The sequence below is a fragment of the Ambystoma mexicanum genome, chromosome 5q (assembly GCF_040938575.1).
Source record: "Ambystoma mexicanum isolate Mex_15411 chromosome 5q, UKY_AmexF1_1, whole genome shotgun sequence".
Classification (NCBI taxonomy): domain Eukaryota; kingdom Metazoa; phylum Chordata; class Amphibia; order Caudata; family Ambystomatidae; genus Ambystoma; species Ambystoma mexicanum.
The window spans coordinates 611,275,903-611,288,998 of NC_090933.1; the positions used below are offsets into that span (position 1 = coordinate 611,275,903).

The 13,096-nt window shown below is 45.1% G+C and overlaps 1 protein-coding gene across 2 annotated transcripts in view; it reads left to right on the forward strand.

Moving 5' to 3' along the window:
* The first annotated feature begins 2,682 nt into the window (after nt 1–2,682).
* Nucleotides 2,683–13,096, forward strand: part of FAM110B (family with sequence similarity 110 member B) — a 710,699-nt gene continuing 700,285 nt past the window's right edge. Inside the window, exon 1 of one of the 2 annotated variants that reach the window (XM_069621079.1) lies at nt 2,683–3,139. The gene's annotated coding sequence lies outside the window, so the exon portion shown is untranslated. The remainder of the gene's footprint in view (nt 3,140–13,096) is intronic. The other variant, XM_069621078.1, reaches the window with a different exon arrangement.

Below are 13,096 nucleotides of genomic sequence, written 5' to 3' on the forward strand. Positions count from 1 at the left end.
ATGTGCAAGTGCATGGAAAAGGGGGAAAGTGCGTGTAAGGGGGAGAGGTGGACGTACGGAACAGAGGAGAGAACAGAATAAATAAAGGCAGTGAAAAGTGGTAGTGCAGCCAGCAAGTGCATAATTAGTCAGATAGGGTATATCTGATAAGTGGAGAACAAAAATGGGGGACTGTATGGGTAAAGATACAGATCCCAGTGCCAGGGGTGGCCAGGAGGCAGTGCAGGAGGAAGGCAAGGTAATCAGGTACCTGGGCCCGAAGGACAGAGGGTGGCCAGGTGCACAGTGCCGAGAGAGAAAAACAGATCAGCAGGGGAGAAGAGGGGCAGAAGCGAAGAGGAAGGTCTTGAGGTGCTTCCGGAACCAGAGATGGTTCTCCTCAAGTTTCAAGGTGGCCGGGAGGCTGTTCCAAAGGGAGGCCCAGCTGAAGACAGATCTGCCCCCAGCTCATTTCTTTGAAAAACGACTGACCGTGAGGGAGTTAGAAGTAGAGGAGCGAAGGGCTCGAGAAGGGAGGTATTTACAGAGGGATAGTTGAAGGCATTTTGGACACAGTCCCCAGAAAGCCTTGTGGACAGTGCAGATGGTTTTAAGTTTAATCCTTGCATCCACTGGGAGCCAATGAAGGGATTTCAGAGCTGGAGAGATACGGTCCCAGGGCTTGAGGCCAAGGACAAGTCTTGCAGTTCTGTTCTGGATTGTCTGTAAAGGGCAGAGAGTGGAGGCAGGTAGATTTAGAAAGAGGCTGTTGCAGTAGTCTAACCTAGGGAGAACCAGATCTTGGGAGACAATGAGCTTCTTAGGGAAGGAGAGGAAAGGCAGAGTACCTCTAAGGAGGTGAAGTTAGAAGTTTGACTTTTTAGAGACGTCAGAGATGTGTGCGGAGAAGGAAAGTGTGGAGTCAAAGATGAGCCTGAGATTCTTAGCCTCGCAGGTAGGGGTAGCAGGAGGGCGAAGGGAGGCCGGCCAGAGAGTGAGGAGACCGGATGGTGAAGGTGTACCAATGAGGAGGATCTCAGGCATTTAGACAAAGATCGTTGGCAGCACACCAATTTGAAATGGCGATTGGGCAGTTGGAGATGAGGAAAGGAGAGGAGGTGTCTGAGGGAAGCCTGAAAATGAGTTGGATGTCATCAGCATTGCACTGGAAGTTTGAGCAGAAAATGGAAATAGCAAAAAATGGAAATGCATTAGGCGACAGTTGCCAGTTATTGGTTGAAAAGCCATGGCAAGAGGCTAGACCCCTGGTGAACACCACAGGTAGAGAGGGAGATAGAGGATAGGAAGGACCCAAGTTGTACCTGGGAGGGTTGATCAGAAAGGAAAGAGGTCAGCCAGGCCAGAGCAGGATGGTATGGTTGACCGTGTGGAAAGCAGAGGGGAGATCAAGTAGGATGAGGACGGAAGGAATGTTAGAGTCAAGGTTGGAGAGCTGGTCTTCACGGATGTTCAGGAGAGCAGTTTCCGTGCTTCTGGCAGCTCTCAATCCAGATTGGTGGTCATGGAGAGAGCCAACAGAATCAGAATGAAGGTTAGGCTCGGAGATGGCCAGCTTTTCCAGGAGCTTCCCCAAAAAGGGACCAACAGAGGAAAGCAGCAGAGAAAGATGGACTCCAGATGCCTGCTGAAAAGAATAAGGATAAAGGCAAGGAAAGCATCTATGATCACTGCCACAAAGGGAGACATAGAAGTGACCAGAAACGCGTCACAGTTCAGAAGTTTTAGAAAGAAATACCTCCTGTCAAGTGATGCCATCGGGAGAGAGGAGAAACCTGATCATAGAAGAAGAAAGTGAGGACTTAGAAGAAGAAAGTGAGGACCACAAACAAGAACAGCGCAAGCTGCAAGGAATATCAGGAAGATAAATAAGGAGACCTTGGCGATGGGTAGAGGAGATATAGACGTGGACCTATAAGTGGGGGGAGGGTGTTGCATCCTCTTAGGAAACTGTACAGAAGAGGGAGGGACAAAAAGGAGGAGATGGAGGGAGGAAAGGACATAACAAGGGAAAGGAAGGGTGAGTTATGGGAAGAGAATAAAGAGGAGAAGGTTATCCATTACCTCGGTTCCTGTCCTTTATGCTACAGCATGTTTTCCCTTCCAGACCTTGGGGCCACAACAAACACCATTGAGCAGTCCAGGTTTTACTTACGGGAAAGGCAAAACTAGTCGCAGATTGCAGTGTTTTAGGATTCCTGGTTGAAGGTGTAGCAGCGGACATGCCACTGGCCCCTGTAACTACCACAGTTATTTGGACAAGACCCAAATGCTAAAGGAAGCATCTGATTGCACATTATATTCGTTTGCATTCTTAGTTACTTATAGAAATTGCATCAAAACTCATGATATTACAAGCGTCCTGCTGACCATAACGCTTGCCATGAAAAAGTACTCTAACACGGCCAACGGAGTTTCATACTTTCAGAGTTGCCAGGGTACACATGTGGAAGGCCTTCCTTATAAACACGCAAAAGGTTTGCTTGCATTCAATCCTACCCGCGTGTACTTGTGCCATTGAAATATTTTGTGGTCAGGGCATGATTTTGTCAATTTCCCTAAAGAAAGAAAACATTTCTCGAAGTCTGGCATGCCAACACAGTTCACGCCTCCCTTTGTTGGTTTAGTGAACATCATCACTGCTTGTGTCGTTTGTCGGTGACGGACAACATACCGTGTGTAAGCGGGCATTTTATGGTTCGCAGTTTGCGCCTTCGCGAACCCTGGTTTTCACTCTCTGTTTTTGGGATGTCGCGGAGAAAGCCGAGGCTCACGTCTCTCAGTCAGCAGGAACCGTCTGCCACATGAGCCTGCCCTGATGTAATGCATCAGGCGCCGCCCACGGAGCCGCCAGCGAACCGGTGCAGGCTGCGGAGGCCGGCACTGGGGAAGCCGCTGCTGGGAGCACCGCTGGAGGGGGCGACACGGGGGAAGCCAGGCCCCGGCTCGCAGCAAGGGCTGCAGAGGTCCACGCACCGAAGCCTCTTCCCGCGGGCGGGGACTGAGAGCCCGGAGCGGGACACGCGTATTGGCTGCATTGTAAGTCCCTAACGTACACCCTCTGCGAAGCTGCAACTCTTTCTGCTCACGGGCGCTTTTGTTTGCAACGGTCGCCTCCAGACACTGTCAGAATGGAGGGGAGGTAAGGCGCCCAGCTCCCCTTGCTGCTGTGTGGATGGTTGGAGCGGTGGGCGGAGGGTTGAGCGGTGCCCCCAGTCATTTGCAACATCGCTGCCCGACCCTGCTATTAGCTCATCCTGGCACACCGATAGGGCCCCTGCCCGCACCACTTGTTGGCTATTGTCCGCCCCGGGCTGAGCTTCAGGTGCCGCCGCTGTTGAGCAGAGTGCTCCAGTCACGCGGATCTGCTCTCCAGACCCCTCCATTCTCTTCCTCCTCCCAGGGAACGTTATTCGTGTCTTTCCGTGGCGTGTTCATCCCAGGAATGTATGTCACGCTTATCTTCACTGATATGAAACAAAGGTTGTGCTCAAATTAGACCGGATCCCCCATTTTTTTCTTAGGAATGCTGACATCAGGTATGGCTGGGGGAGGAGGAGCAAGGGCAGGAGGAGAGTCGGGTCCCTTTCCATTTAAGATGGAAAGGGACCCTGTCAAAATGGCACGTATCCCCCCTCTCTAATCCAAAAACGAAACACTTCGGTTACAATGGCGCTTCTTTACTCTGCTCCTGCAGAAGTGTTTGCAGCTATGGGCTCCTATTGTTTTCTTAATCCTGGTTTAGGGTTTTGTGCATCCAGGTTAAGTGTGCTTTGTGTGCAACCGGGTCCAGTGCGTTTTTGTGCTTGCAGAGTGTGTAATTTATGCAACGGGGGTCCTTTTTTTACGTGCATCTAGGTTTTGTGTGCTCCTCGTTTCAGAGCTCTGCATTTTCAAATGTGTTGCTTTTTCTGCCGTTTAGGGTTCATTGAAGATTTGTAGAGCGGGCCAGGTCTAAAGATGACAGCTTCCATGCTTTTGTCATACCAATTTTGTGTTTTACCTTTTTAAGGGTTTGAATTTCTTGTAATTTGCACTATCCAATGACGCAGAGAGTCTTTCCGCCCTCGCAGGATAATGGAGCTCAACAAACTAATGCTCTCAACTAAGGAAAGCTAAGGTAGCCAGTCCAGGACAAAATGGGCTTACTTTTTCTGTGCTTTACCATTCCCTGTTATTTCTGCACCTTCTCTTTGGGGTGAGACTAACATCACCGCAGCAACTATTACATATTTAATAATTGCCATCAGTTTGGATTTTGAAAATAAAATGCCTCGGTGGTGGTCTGGTGGAAGTTTCTTCCCACGGTGAAGCTTTGGGCCAGGTCCAATTCTGGTGGTCCCATTGGTTGTCTTTGGGCTTGGAGGCACTTAACGAATTGAAGATCATAGTGCTATAATCAACAGAGTTTGGGTTTTTCCTCTAGAGTATCGAGAGCGACTGAGTCCAGTGTTTCCTCTGCCTTTCCTCCCCACTATCTTGGAAAGGAATCCAAAATTAAGAGTGCCTGGGCTCCCCGATTGTGAGAACTAGTTTTCCTGGAGGCCCCGTCCTACAGAAGTGGGGGAAGGGGAGTGGATGATTTCTTAGCGGGTGGACCAGTACCCACTGTATTTTGTAAGAGGAGGAATAGTCGCAGCACCATGTCAGGATTACCTCTTCTCCTTATACTGGAGACATGGCCCCATATGGTCAGATCGATTGCCGATTCCATGATCAATGTGGATGACCAGTGAAGACGCAAGCATCCTGTGTGATGGTGAACTTGGAGGGCTAGAAGGGCAGCGGCTATGTTGCTGGCGGCAAATGACTGAGCAGTCCTCATGTCCAATTTCATTAAGGGAGGTCCATGGTGCTTTGGGCTCCCACGGATAAGGGCAATGGCCATCACTGCGTAATAAGTTTGACTACATTTTTGGTAATTTGCTATAATGGCAAGCACAGACTGTGCTCTTTCTCAATGTTAGGGGAAGAAGGGCAGAGGAGAGTCATGGTCTGTTGTAGTTCTTCAAGAAACTGTAGCCAAGGCAAAGTTGCTGGATTCTGGCCATTCACTGCTGATCTTACCCAGGATGGAGTTCCCACTGCAAGATGTAGAGTGCCTGGATGGAGGTAACCATGAGTGGGCTGAGCCTGAATTGGGGAGAACGGTCCGCAAATGAAGGAACTTTCAAGGAAGAAGGCGAGGGTCAAGAGATTGGCAGATTTGGCAGCAAGAATGACATGCTGGTGTGTTCTGTGTTTGAAATAACAGGGGACGTCTTGGATAGCCAGAAGGGCATGGGATCTTTTTAAGGCATCCCTCAAATGGGGGTAGAGCCTGAAGACTCCTTTTGAGCAGGATTTTGAACCTTTGCAGTAGGGCTGGTCAATAGGGACCAAAAGATCTCTATTTTTGGGCTGAATGGCGATATACAATATATATATATCTCGATATTATGTGGGTTTCATGCTCCGTTGTAGGCCACCAACTAGATGTGAGATGACACCTTTTTATAAGGCATTGATTAAAATAAAGTGCAAATACAGGGTTCCTCTTCCAGTTTCAGAATACACACAGCTGTGTAAATATCAAAATGTAATTAATAAAATTGTATAAATAATAATGTGTTTCATAATTGGAGAAGTCTTTTACATCTCTCCCAGGGGGGACGGCACTCAAAGAAGTTGAACGCCAGTATGTAGATCCAGGTTATGCGCCTTGGGTTTTTTTGGTTTCAAGATTTAAAATAAACTTTGTTTCCATCTGGCGCAGTTCTAGTTCCGATTGCCACCACAAGGATTTAGTTTAACATGGTGCAATCCAAAAAATCTAAAGCTTTCTAATTTGCTCTGATGTGCATCTCTAAAATGTACTTCCATAGGGCAGGAGGGGTCGAAATTCCTTATTGCTCGCGTGTGCTGTAAGATTCTTAATTTCAATTTACTGATGGTACTTCCCACAAACCACAGGTTACATGAGCATAACAGAACATACACAACAAACTCTCTGTTACACGTAATTTTAGATTTCAATTCGACATTATGGCCCAGTATAGGATGCACATAATTGGTTTCTGTTAACAGCATGTTGACATGCTTTGCATTTTGTGCACTTAAAAAAAAACTGTGTTTTTGATGTTTAACCTAGAAGAACTGCTAGAGATTTCCATTTTAGGTGACATAAAACTGCTCACCAGTGAATCTTTAATAGAAACTGATTTTCTAAAGGTTATATTTACTTGTTCCTCAAGGAATGGGGATAAAACCTCATCTGACTGTAAGACGTGCCAATGTTTGTGCAGTGTTTTTGTTCTTATTGCCTTAGCATAGGTACCATATGTGAGAATTAGCCTAATTTCATTTGATTTTGTTATTTCTTCAGATGTTCTATTTGTCAACAATAAAGCAGTTCTATTCAAATTGCGTGCTTTTAAATAAGCTCTTTCCAAGATCTTTGTTTTGCAAAAATTAGAGCTCTGATTTTAAATTCCTGATCAAAACATTCCATTTTGATGCTATTGTGACAAATTCTTACAAATTCTAGACATGGCATACTCCACTTCAATGATGTGGGATGATTACCACTGGCAAACAGTCGCATGTCAGAACTTGTGGGTTTACGGTACAGTTGTATTGATTTCTTTTTGATCTGTTTTCACCAATACATCTAGAAAAATCAATGACTCACGACTATGCGTTTCAGTGAATTGCAAATTCAAATTATTGATGTTTAAAATCTTAATAAAGTTGAGCCACTCTTTTTCTTTACCATTCCAGAGGATAAATAAATCATCAATAAACCGTAGCCGTAGGACCACCCGATTAGTATGCTGGCTGTTCTCTTCTGTCCATACTACAAACTTTTCCCACCAGGCCATTGTTAAGTTTGCGTACAAAGGGGCAAAACTTGTGCCCATCGCCGTTCCTCGTAATTGATTATAGTAGATATTATTGAATAGAAAGACATTGTTCGTCAGACACATATCAATCATCTCCATGATCATTTGTCCATGAGTCAGGTAATTTAGTGATCTTCTATCTAGAAAGTGTTCATACGCTTTCTTGCCATCACTATGTTCAATGGAGGTGTAGAGTCTAATGTAGCAAACATAAAGTCATTTTCCCATACTACGCCTTCAATCTTGTTCAAAAAGTTTTTCTTATCCCGCAAATAAGACGGTAGAGTCAAGACTAGAGGCAGTAAAGCTTGGTCCACATATTTTGACATATTTTCCAAGGATGCTCCGTTTAAAGTAACAATGGGTCTGCCGGAAGGGCGGGTTGGATTTTTGTGGACTTTAGGGAGAAAATAAGTGGTGGGGATAGTAGGGAATTTGTTGTGAAGGTACTTATGATCTTCTTCATCAATAATTTATAGATCTAGCCATTTTTTAAACAAATGCTGTACTTTATCCTTTATTGGCTCTGTTGGGTTGTCTTCTAGTTTTTCATAGCAACTAGTGTCTGAAAGTTGCCTTTCTGACTCGCTCACGTAGTCTTCTCGATTCTGAATGACCATGTTAGTGCCTTTTGTCTGAAGATTTTATAATTAAATGCTTGAGTTCTTGTAGATTTTCTTTCTTTAATCGAGAAGTTAGACTTGATCTTGTTCTTCTGTAGTCTGGCTTTCTTTAGGTCTTGAATGACTAAATCCTGTAAAGCCTCTATTTTTCCACCTGGTTGGAACATTGGGTTAAATGTGGACTTGGCCTTCAATTTACTTGTTTTTGGCCAATTTGTATCTATATTTAACATTTCTGAAATAATGTCAGTAGTAATTTCTAACGACTGTCCAGTGTATTCCAGTTCAACTAGGTCCAATAATACATCCAAGTCCTCGGTGGTTACCGATGTTCACCCTAGCGGGACATATTTTGGTTTTTCTTTGGGTGGATTCATAATGAAGAACTTTTTCAGTCTAATTTTTATCTTGTAGTTATAAAAGTCAACCCTGGTTTCAGCATAGTCGTAGACGGACGTGGGGCAGAAATTGTATCCGTACTGAAGATGTTTGAATTGATCATTATTTAGTATACAATCTGATAGATTGATAATACTATTGTCAGGCTTGATTACACCTGCTGCACCATTTCCTTCCCAGAGCGTGTTCTTGTACTTTTGTCTGACTCTGATCTGCTTGTTCCTTTGTCCCCTCCTTGTATAATAATGTGTATGTATATATGTATATTGAAGGAAACACTTTAGTTGCAGGGGCGTTAAGGTGATAAATTAACGCAACAAATCCCCTAGAAATTCAGCGAAAGCCACCTTAACTGCACACCCTCTGTTGCGCAGTTTATGACCACAGTAATGACATTCCTTATGACATCACTTATTACATCATCTATGACATCAATGATGGTATCTCTGATTAGATTACAACACTAACCAGCTATGGCCAGTACCCATAGGCTTTGGCCATGCCCACTGTCTAGTTTAACACATTAAGGGGCCACACCATGGCCAGTGTCCATGACCTTTGGTCATGCCCATTGTATATTTTACCACATTAAGGGGCCACTAGCCATGGCCTTCATCCATGACCAATGGATCAACCTTTGGCCATCCCCCCCTACATAACACACTAAGGGGGAGTAGCCATGCAAGTGTCCACGGCCTTGGACCGTGCTTACTGTATATTTTAAAACACTAACGCACCATGCCCACTGTATATTTTACAACACTCATCGGCCATACGCCCATCCTTCGCCCGTGCCCACTGTATATTGTAACACATTAAGGGGCCACTATCTATGGTCTTGGGCCATGGACAGTGGCTACAGCCTTTCGGCTGTGCCCACAGTATACTGTACAACACTAACCAGCAACTAGCCATGGTCTTTGACAATGCAGTGTCCACAGCCTTGGCCATGGCAAAGGCCACTGCCTAAATTATTAAGTTCATCAAAGCTTTATTAGGTAAGTCATAAATGATATTATGTCTGATGCCATCACATATGTAATCAGTGGTATATCCTGTCGCCATCTGTGATGTCATTGTGCACAACATGGAGCACAAAGTTAAGGTGGCTTTAGCTGAATTTCAGGGGTTTTGTTGCGTTAAGTTCTCACCTTAACGCCCCTGCAGCTAAAGTTTTTTTTTTTCCTTGAATTTCAAGGGTTTTGTTATTCCAAAGGTATTTTTCTGCACCATGGCCACTGACCATTTTAAAACACTACCAGACCACTAGCCATTGCCAGTGGGCATGGCTGACACTATCAGACCACTGGCCAAGGCAACTCAGCCAGAGAGGGAGCAAGGGCAGCCATGTTGCCCTTGATAGTTCTAGAGGAGAAGGGAAGCACCTGTTTGGAGGAGACTTTAATGGAGCAAACAGTCTTGATGACCTTCTCTGGTGCTATGGGAGAGAAGGAGGAGAGAAGGAGGGGAGAAGGAGGAGAGTAGGAGGAGAGTAGGAGGAGAGTAGGAGGAGAGTAGGAGGGAGAGAGACGCAGAGAGACGCAGAGAGACACCATGGGAGGCCTAAATGCAGATGGAGGAGGTCAGGGAGTAGAGGAGAGAGAGGGGACAGGATGTCCTGAGTTTTTGTTGAGAAGTGGGAGGCCAAAGCCATGCAGAGGGCCTGGGAAGGAAGAGGATAATTAGAGACTGCAGTCGGATTGGCAAGTTCCTTGCAGATTTTGAAAATTTCAGATGTTATTTGTGGCCCAGAGATGTGAACTTGGATGTGGGCCATCTTCTTGGACAAGATGTAAAGTCTGTAATGCCTTTGGATCAGGTGACAGGCCAGTTTGTCAGAGGATGTGTGCAAGGCCAGCCACTTCCGTTCCGCAACTCTGCACTTGATTTTCAGCGAGGCTATGTCAGAATCAATCAAACCCAGAGGTGGGTACCTCTATTACACTGGTACTTTGAGATAGAGCAATTACAAATAGAACAAATATAGTGCCAGGTAGGAGGAAGAAACTGGTGAGATAGAGACTAGAGCTGTAAGAACTGATTAATTATTTTTAAAAACGCACTCATTCATACTGCATACATCCCATTCAACACTAAAAAAGTTAATTATTCAAAGAACTTGAAGTTTGCACATAGACTTATTCAATTACAATATATTCATAACAATAGTGTTCACTGATAACAGTGTACACTTCATATTTGTACACTTTTTCTAATCTATAATCAGAATGAAATGAAATAAAATAATGAATCAGTTCTTACAGCTCTAATCTCTCTATCTCACCAGTTTCTTCCTCCTACCTGGCACTATATTTGTTCTATTTATGTCAGAATCAATACCAACTATTGTACTTGAAGGCAGGCTTCATGTGGATCCACATGACAGGGGCAAGGATGACAAGGCTGTCCGAGAAGGAGTAGTGAAGGTTAGCAAGGGCTGAGTCATAGTGGGAATCAATAGGAGGGGTGGGGGGAATAAAAGAGGCGGCAAAGGCAGCTACTGACACTCGCTTCATCGGTCCGGTGATGGAGAAGGAGGCTGGCAGTGGAGGCAGAGGCTTAGCCGGGGAGCCCAGGAGATTCAGATGAGAGGAGAGGAGAGAATGATCAGACCAAGAGAGAGGTCTAGTGAGAGGGCTAGAGGGAGATAGGTCAGCAGAGATGTGCGCATCCAGAGTGAGTGGGGCCAGAGGGAAGAATGGTGAGGGAGAAAGTCACAGAGGATGCGGAAGGGCAGGGCTGCTTCAGGAAAGTCAACGTGGATGTTGAAGTCCCCAAGGAGTAGAAAGTTGAAGGTAGAAAAAATGAGGTGGCCCATTCAGATAAAAAGGAGACCAGCCCAGGGGCCCTGTAGATGGTAGCAAGAGTGGAAGAAAGGGTAGGAGAGATGCAAAGTTTGCAGACAAGACATTAAAAGGAGTAGTAGGATTGGATAGGTATGATGGAGGCAGGGATCCATTCAGGGAAGGCAAGTGCCACTCTGCCTCCTGACCGGTTAGGCCTTGACTTGGAGAGGATTGTGCAGCCTTCAGGAAGAAGAGTGTCAAAAGCAGGGACAGAGCTGGCATTGAACCACGTCTTGGTGAGTGCAAGGACGTCAAGGTCAAAGTCTTCAAGGAGGTGACAGATATCAGAGCAGTGCTTGACAGTGGAGTGAGAATGGAGGGAGGCAGGAGAGATGGAGAAGGAGGAGTGGCAGGAGAGGGGGACGATAATGGGAGATGGTAGACATTTGTTGAGGAGGAGGTTGGCTGAGAGTTCTGGGCCATGACAGTGCTGTTCAAGTAGACATTGATGGTGTCCGGTCAAAGGTTTGAATCCAAAAGTATCGAATGCCATAGGGTCAAGTCAATAGGACCTAAAACAGAAGGGTCGAATTTTTTTTTAAATATCTTTTTTTTGGGGGTTTCCGTTTTTGGAAAAAAAAGTGGTTTTTACCACAAAAGAGGGTTTGGGGGGAACCCCCCAAAAAAATGTAATAAAATAAATCGACCCTTTTGTTTTCGGTCCTTTTTGATTCGACCCCTTTGTCATTAGATCCTTTTCCTTCGAACCTTTGACCTATAACCGACATTGATGATGCATCTGGATGATAGGAAGTGTGCCAAGGGCACTTCCCATCTGGTCCCACCATTAATGGGAGAGAAACAAAAAGGGGAGAGGATGGAAACCATATGGGGAGATCTGGAGAGGGAATGACAAAGTGTATGTCGGTAATAGTCTGCCTGGAGAGGGAGTTGACAAAGGTGTTGGCAATGGGCAGACCTGGATTTCAGTCCTCCTTCAGGTTTTGAAAGAGAGGGAGTATAGATAATAGAGTAGCAGTTAGAATAGATAGGGGAGATGGAGAGCACCATTGGGATGGGGTGAGGGTTAGGGAGATACCCTGGGGAGGGATTGAGAGAAGAGCTGCATGGTGCACGAAAAATCACCAGGCGGCCTAGCAGCCAAGCAGTCAAAGAAGGAGGAGGTGGTTAGCAAGATTTGCACAAGGGTAGCAGAATTTTAAATACCCAGAACTGAGGTTTGGGCGTACATGGGCAGGGTTCGAAATTGAGGTTCATTGAGCAGGAGCTAAAACCAGCTAATGGGTGTCGGGCATCACCCAGTGGGCAGGAGCTACCGCAGGGGAACCAGGAGCAACCAGAGATGCTCCTTTTAACTTTTTGTCAATTTTGTATGAACCATTCTGTTTAAATATGCATTAGATATGTTCTAATTTGTCTTTATTAACATTCTCAAATACTCAAAGTAAATGTCACATATACATGTTTGGAAGGCAAGTGTTGGTCCTAGGAGCCTAAAGTAGTTCCTGGTAGCTGTTGGTTTCCTGCTAACCAGGCTCTACTTTGCTTTGCTACTTAGCTCCCAGCACCCCTCAATTTCGAAGCGCTGCAAGGGAAAGGCCAACAATATACACAGGGCCACAGTTTCAGAGGACAAAGGATCATGCAGGGGGGGTGGGCACATTAGTGTGCAACAGAATGCAGTTAAAGGTAGAGAAAAAAGATTCAATCATCCCTCAGCACACTGGAATGCAAGGCTAGATGCAGTCAAGAGGATTATCTAAGGTAAGTGCCACCACTTAAAGATAGCCAGATTTGAAATATAAACATATATGCAGAAATGTAGGAAGGCCAATTATACATCATGATAGGCAGATTCGAAATGACACAAATATATGTAGAAATGCAGTAATGTAGGAAGGCTGGTAAGTAACAAAAGGCTAGAAGTGCTTTATTGCATGTGTGTAGACAAAAAGCAAACAGCAGGAGCTTGTGCAACATAACCATGACTGAATAAACAGGGAAAAAGGATAAAGCAGCAGTTATAGTATGGCCACAATTTCAAACCCGCAATCCCACATTCAAGGGTTGCAGGACACCAAGCAGTAGCATTCAAGAACAGTGAGTAGGGCCTTAGTTGCAAGCAGCAGCAAAATTCTCTTGTATCGCCCAACCCCAGCTAACCGCATTTAAGCTGCATGGAAAAAGGAAAAAAATGACAGGTTACAAGAATAACAAATGCCCAGGTACTTTTGCTCCCAAAACGAAAATCAAAAGCTGCCATCCATGAATGAGCACACCGTAAAGTGAACGTATATTTTAAAGTGAAATGTACAAATGTAGTTCAATTGACCTGCTCGGAAGAAAGTGTGCAACACAAAATAGCATTGGACTTAAAAAAAAAAGAAAT